We start from the raw sequence: 7,048 nt of genomic DNA, 5'->3' as shown, positions 1-7,048 counted from the left end.
CTAAAGCATCCGCCAACTCCTTGACAGTCTGTGGTGCAACGTGGCGTTGGTGGATGGAGCGAGACATGATGTCCCAGATGTGCTCAATTGGATTCAGGTCTGGGGAACGGGCGGGCCAGTCCATAGCATCAATGCCTTCCTCTTGCAGGAACTGCTGACACACTCCAGCCACATGAGGTCTAGCATTGTCTTGCATTAGGAGGAACCCAGGGCCAACCGCACCAGCATATGGTCTCACAAGGGGTCTGAGGATCTCATCTCGGTACCTAATGGCAGTCAGGCTACCTCTGGCGAGCACATGGAGGGCTGTGCGGCCCCCCAAAGAAATGCCACCCCACACCATGACTGATCCACCGCCAAACCGGTCATGCTGGAGGATGTTGCAGGCAGCAGAACGTTCTCCACGGCGTCTCCAGACTCTGTCACATCTGTCACATGTGCTCAGTGTGAACCTGCTTTCATCTGTGAAGAGCACAGGGCGCCAGTGGCGAATTTGCCAATCTTGGTGTTCTCTGGCAAATGCCAAACGTTTCTGACCGTTTGAGCAGACACATGCACATTTGTGGCCTGCTGGAGGTCATTTTGCAGGGCTCTGGCAGTGCTTCTCCTGCTCCTCCTTGCACAAAGGCGGAGGTAGCGGTCCTGCTGCTGGGTTGTTGCCCTCCTACGGCCTCCTCCACGTCTCCTGATGTACTGGCCTGTCTCCTGGTAGCACCTCCATGCTCTGGACACTACGCTGACAGACACAGCAAACCTTCTTGCCACAGCTCGCATTGATGTGCCATCCTGGATGAGCTGCACTACCTGAGCCACTTGTGTGGGTTGTAGACTCCGTCTCATGCTACCACTAGAGTGAAAGCACCGCCAGCATTCAAAAGTGACCAAAACATCAGCCAGGAAGCATAGGAACTGAGAAGTGGTCTGTGGTCCCCACCTGCAGAACTACTCCTTTATTGGGGGTGTCTTGCTAATTGCCTATAATTTACACCTGTTGTCTATTCCATTTGCACAACAGCATGTGAAATTTATTGTCAATCAGTGTTGCTTCCTAACTGGACAGTTTGATTTCACAGAAGTGTGATTGACTTGGAGTTACATTGTGTTGTTTAAGTGTTCCCTTTATTTTTTTGAGCAGTGTACAATTCCAAAGGTTTTCAAAACCTATCGCAAGCAAGGATTATTAACGTTTAGACAGAGCATTGGGACTGTTGTAAACATTCCTATGCCTTCATTAATGTTTCAACTGAGAACCAAAGACGAAGCCCACTTTGGTGAACGAGAGCTAGGCTACACCCAACGAGACTACACTTGATTTTCACTCACACTAACTCTCAGACACTGACAGGGTTGACTCTCTTTGTGTCTGATTATCATCATGTTGATTGACATTGTGTTTGACTCACTGCAATTGATATAATCCAAACTCACTCATAAACAGTGCACAGACATGACTCTGTCTTCCTGAAGACTTATCACTGGGCCAACTACCCTCTGCTTGACAAGAAGACAACTCAATTGTTACATTTTCATAGGCAGGATTTGAACCAGCACTTGGCCCAAAGGTACAGTAATTTTGGTTTCCACCTCGACAGTATTGTAGCGACCCTGTGTTTATAACCGCTTGATCTACTCTTCCACATGAGCATGCTTTTGTGGCACAGTCTATAGCACCCTGGGCTACAGGCCAGAAGGTTGGGGGTTCAAATACCACTGTGGACAAGCATAATTCCTAGCCTGGCTGACGCAACCCATGTGAATCAAAGTGCAGGGAGAGCTGTGACCACGCTGGTCTGGAAAGGAGGCTGTTTATGCAGTATTTGTGATAGTAATGCTTGTACGAACTCAAACCCAGGCCCAGAGAACACACAACAGGTAGGGGTAAATCCAGAACTTTTACTTAGAGTCTTAAAAGAAACAGGACAAGAGCACACTAACAACACATAAGACTAAAGCAATGATACAGGCCAACTGAGGAACCTCAATACCAAGGCAACCAGGTGAACAGAGAAGGTAATTAAACACAGGTGAAACCAATAAGAAATAATCAGGGTAACCTGGAAACTGGAAAACAAGGTAAGAGTGCCCTCCAGCGGTAACCTAAGGAAACAACACTCAAATAAACAACCTATTCGCTCAGAAATTCTTTGATTGGTTCTCTCAACAACAACAACAATTATTGGGGGCTGAGACCTGTCGTTGTCTGGATTTGAAAATCTAACCGTTGTAATAGAATAGGGGTGGTGCTCGGGGGCTGTGTGACTGTGCGTATGGATGTTTGAGTGAGAAAGACACAGAGAAGAGCCAACCAGTAAAAGCACAGCCCCCTTCATTATTGACACATTGTGCCGACAACATCAAAGAGCCATTCCAAACTCAGAAGTCAGGAGCTCTTCGAGAGTCACGTGTTAGTCAGACTACACGCTCCCTGCCTGCCTGCCTGTCAATACTGGTGTCGGAAGTGATCGGCCCTTGCATCCACAAACGTGCGTGTGCTTGGCCGTTGAGCGTGTTCCTGTAAGACGTGGTTCTGTTAAGGCTAGTGCGAGGAAGCGCTCTTTGAAAAGAGGGAGTTGTGCAGCGACCCTGTGTTTATAAGCGCAGATACCCCACTTGTTTTCTATAAAATGTAAACGGTGCACGAGTCCAACTCAGCTTCTTTTAGACTGTTACATTTCAACAGAGATTTTCAACAAGCAAAATTTAAAAAAAGTCCTATCATTGATCAGCCAAAGAGGTTCAGACCCTCAAAGTTGTCATGTCCACTTCAGTGTAGTGATGGGAAGCCTGATACCAGAGCTGTGATGCTCAGATGCAGCTTCCAAAGTACTACTGATCCGACACAATGTACCGATGAGCATTGTGACGCTAGCGGTATTAAGGTCAAATGATCATATTGCTAATAAAAAAGTAAAAGTCCACCTGAAATATTTTTATTTGACTGTTACTGGATGTTTTTCTGATTACAAATCACCAAAATTATAGTTTAAAGTTACTTATATTTTAGTAATATAAAAAAAAACTCCTTAATGATGAAAATCTTCATGATATGACAATGGATCCTATCAGGTCTTCCCTGTGGCTCAGTTGGTAGAGCATGGTGTTTGCAACGCCAGCGTGGTGTGTGCAATGCCAGGATTGTGGGTTTGATTCCCACAGGGGGCCAGTACAACAAAAAAAATAACAAAAAAAATGCACGAAATGTATGCATTCACTACTGTAAATCGTTCTGGATAAGAGTGTCTACTAAAATGTAAATCAGTAGAGGGTCTGAGGATCACAATCCAACTCCTATACTGATGACAACTTCTATAGTTCAAATGGTACAGTGACAAATATGTTCCAAGACCTATAGTATATAGGTCATCAGTAAACACCTAATGATGCAAATATTCATGATATGACACTGGATCCTATTAGTAGATGGTCTGGGAATTCCAAAACTTCCCTCTTTTTATTGGTGATAACTTCTATAGTTTAAACTGTACAGTAGCAAATATGTGTAGAGACCTGTAAATAAGGCCTTCATTGAGAATGTCAATTTTTGTCAGTGGTGACAGTTTTCTTAAAACGATACTAACAGGAGATTATATGCCAGTGATTTAGCTGATCTTACATTCATACTGTACCACACAGCTGCAACTTTCGCTGTCTAGGTTCTCTGTTCCTGCCCCCAATTAAATAACAACCTATCAGGAGCATAGGATACCATAAGGCTGATGGACGTAAAATTGTTATTATAAGAACCGTAGTAGGGCTATACTTCATTCATTGCATCTTAAATGTCAAAATATGTGCCATTTGAAATAACTTTATTAGACTACAAATTAATTTGATAGAAATGATAGATTATATAACTCACAATTGACTTGATTTAGTTACACATTTCATATGCACAGTGCAGGGATATACCCCCCCATCTTGATAAGAAACAAATTGTAATGAATGGATTACATAAATTGCAAACAAAACATTTAGAAGAGGCACAACATGTGTTTTCCATTCATACAACATGTAGGGTAAATTACCACAGTAATAAAGCTGACTACTACGTCAGCTTTAAGGAACGGTCAATTAAGCCGTGTTCACATTACCAGTTTGAAATAACTCAAATCCTATTTGCATATCTGATTCGAATCTGTTTTTTTCCCTGCAGTCTGAACAGCCAAAAAGCACATTGAACTGGCAATGTCAAGCCACATTTCAAACCACCTTTGTGTCTGAATGGTCAAATCTGATTTAGTTGCCCTTCTTAAATTGTTATTCGGCATATCTTGTGCTTGCTAACTACTCTGTTGACAGTTTGACAAGAACATGTACTAGATAACTAGCTTGTTAATAGTTTACAAACAAATTAGTGAATGTGGTAGAAAGCTAAACAGCTACCTAGCTAGCTGGTTGACTGCTGTGGCTAGCCAAAAAGGACTTGTTTTGAAAGTTGGATCATCTTATCCTTTGAGGCTTTAAAAGTGTTCTTACCCTATGATTTTGAACATTCAATGCAACTGGGAAACATCCATGGCAGGCATTGTTGTCATCTTAGCTTGCTACATAACTTCTGAGTGATAGGAAGCAAGAGCACCACCACCAATCAGTCTACACCACCGGACACATAGACCAGTCGTTACTATGACAACTAGTGTAGCCTTGCCAGCAAATGACCGCTGTCTGAACACACACAAATCCAATTTGGTAACTTGATTGGACAGTCAGTAGTACAAAACGGATTTGAAAAACAAAACTGATTTGAGTATTAAGGGCTGCATTAAGGCCTGAACAAGGCTTCAGTGGTCAATTTGGTTGCAATTGAGATCAGATGTGTGGGTGATTTTACAAGTATTTATGGTTGACACCCGTGCGTCAATCTAACATAATAAAAAAATCCCCATCAAAATCCATCAGTTTAAACTAGAGATATCTGGGCATGGGCTTCGTCTCAATCCACCGCATCTGCCTATGTCAACCGCATCTGCGGTGTAAGGTGGCCGAGCTACAGTGGTCTTTGTCAGACCATGAGACATCCCGTTAATTGGTCTTTTCATGAAAACGTCTGTAGCAGCCAAATGGTTTGGCCTACAAACTTATATGGCAAGATGATACTATCATGAACCGTTTCACTCTACAACCCCCACAAGTGTCACAGGACTTGTCTGAAGGTAACCCATACAAATGAATGGAAGTATGGAGGTAGTTTTGTGCCAACAAAATAGGGGTTAAATATGTGTCCAAAAAAAACAAAAATATTTCCTGAGCTTTCTAATAGCTCCTAGATATAGGATCAGATTTTTTTTTTGACTGTATTTTTTTTTACATTTATGAATGTGTTAAATCAAATAGCTAGATGATTCATGGTATGACCATCTTAAAACAATTCCATATGTTAGCTTTTTTTTAATGCGAGGAGTATGCAATTGAGATTCTCCCTTGGTGTCCTGTGGAGTTGTCTTCCTTGTGTTTTAGTAGAGAGTAAAAATGGTGGATAAATGAAGATAGTTCACTCAGGCCTTTTACAATTGAAAAAAATGGTCAGTTCCGGTCAATAGCAGCTGGGTCTGGTCTACTTAGTTCACTGACTTTCATTGAACCAGAAAAAACTACAAAATCCAGCGAGTGGGGTGTCTCGCTTCCTCTTCCGTCTCTGGTAGAGAATGCCTTTGTCACGTCCTGACCCTTGTAAGATGTCATTTTCTATAGTAGAGTAGGTCAGGGCGTGCCAGGGGGTGTTTTTGGGTGGTTTTCTATGTTGTCTATTTCTATGTGGTTATTCTAGGTTTCTATTTCTATGTTGGGGTTTTTGGGATGATCTCCAATTAGAGGCAGCCGGTCCTCGTTGTCTCTAATTGGAGATCATATTTAAGTAGGGGTTTTTTCCACTTGTGTTTGTGGGTTGTTATATCTTTTGAGTAGTGTTTATTTCTCTCTGCGTCACGGTTTGTTGTCTTGTTCTTAAAGTTATGTGTATTGCAACGTTTCACGGAATTAATAAATATGTGGAACTACAACCATGCTGCATTTTGGTCCGATCCTTTAGACAGCCGTGACAGCCTTTGTAATTACAAATGGCCACCACAGCTGTTTCCAGAGCTGCAGCCAGGAATTGTCGGAGGTGGAGTCATTTAGGGTAAGCATGCCAGTAAGGCCAATAAGATAATGATAATGATCATAGGCATTCCTACAAATTAGTTCTGGACAAGAAAGGCCCTTGGCAAGCTTTATTCATGAAAGAAAAACAAAATCCTTATTTACAGGAGGATGTTTTATTTGATAAGGATTCAGAGAACAATGACTTATGCGATAAGGAAAGCACAGCAACAATGAATGACTGATACAGATGTTTCCTGTAATAGAGGGGTTATGAAGAGGTGCAACCAGTCACTCTGAAATGAAACTCACCCAAAGATATTATCTATGGCTGATGTTAATGATACTTATAGAGCCAGAGAGAGAGAACCCCAGGGGGCTCTCTGATTTCTGGGAACACTAGTAATTAAAACAGAAAGTGAAAACAAGATTAGTTTGCTCCTTGAAAAGATGAGCCCTGCTGGCTTCCAGCACTTGGCTTATGATGATGAAGATTTCCTTGTGGCAAAAGCACAACATAAATTATCTTGCAATTTAAAGCCTAAATTAATTGATTGGCTCTGATATACTGACCATGTTGTACAAAAAGACTGCAGAACTAGCTGACACCATCAACATTATCAGTTTTATGGCTGTGTTTCTGTGGGACTGACGTTTAACCTTATTTCTGCACTAAGGATGGGCCTTATCTTTTTCTAAATGAGAATGCGTTGTTTTTCAAACTAAAATTTGTGCAGTGTGGGTTGGTTGAAATCATTCCACAGGACCATTTCTGGTATTTTTTATATTTCTAAGATGAGTGTAAGCTATTAGCCTGGGGCCTCAGTGGAACCCTATCACAAGTTACTGCAGTAAATATATTTTGCCCTTGTTATAAAGATGAGGTGTTCGGTTGATAACCTTAGTTTTCCGATGATCACTTCTCTGCCTTCTGCCCTGTTGATGTGGAGTGAAACTGAGCATTTAAGAG

Source organism: Salmo salar, chromosome ssa05 (genome assembly GCF_905237065.1).
Source record: "Salmo salar chromosome ssa05, Ssal_v3.1, whole genome shotgun sequence".
In the NCBI taxonomy this organism is placed as follows: domain Eukaryota; kingdom Metazoa; phylum Chordata; class Actinopteri; order Salmoniformes; family Salmonidae; genus Salmo; species Salmo salar.
This window is presented reverse-complemented; position numbering follows the sequence as displayed.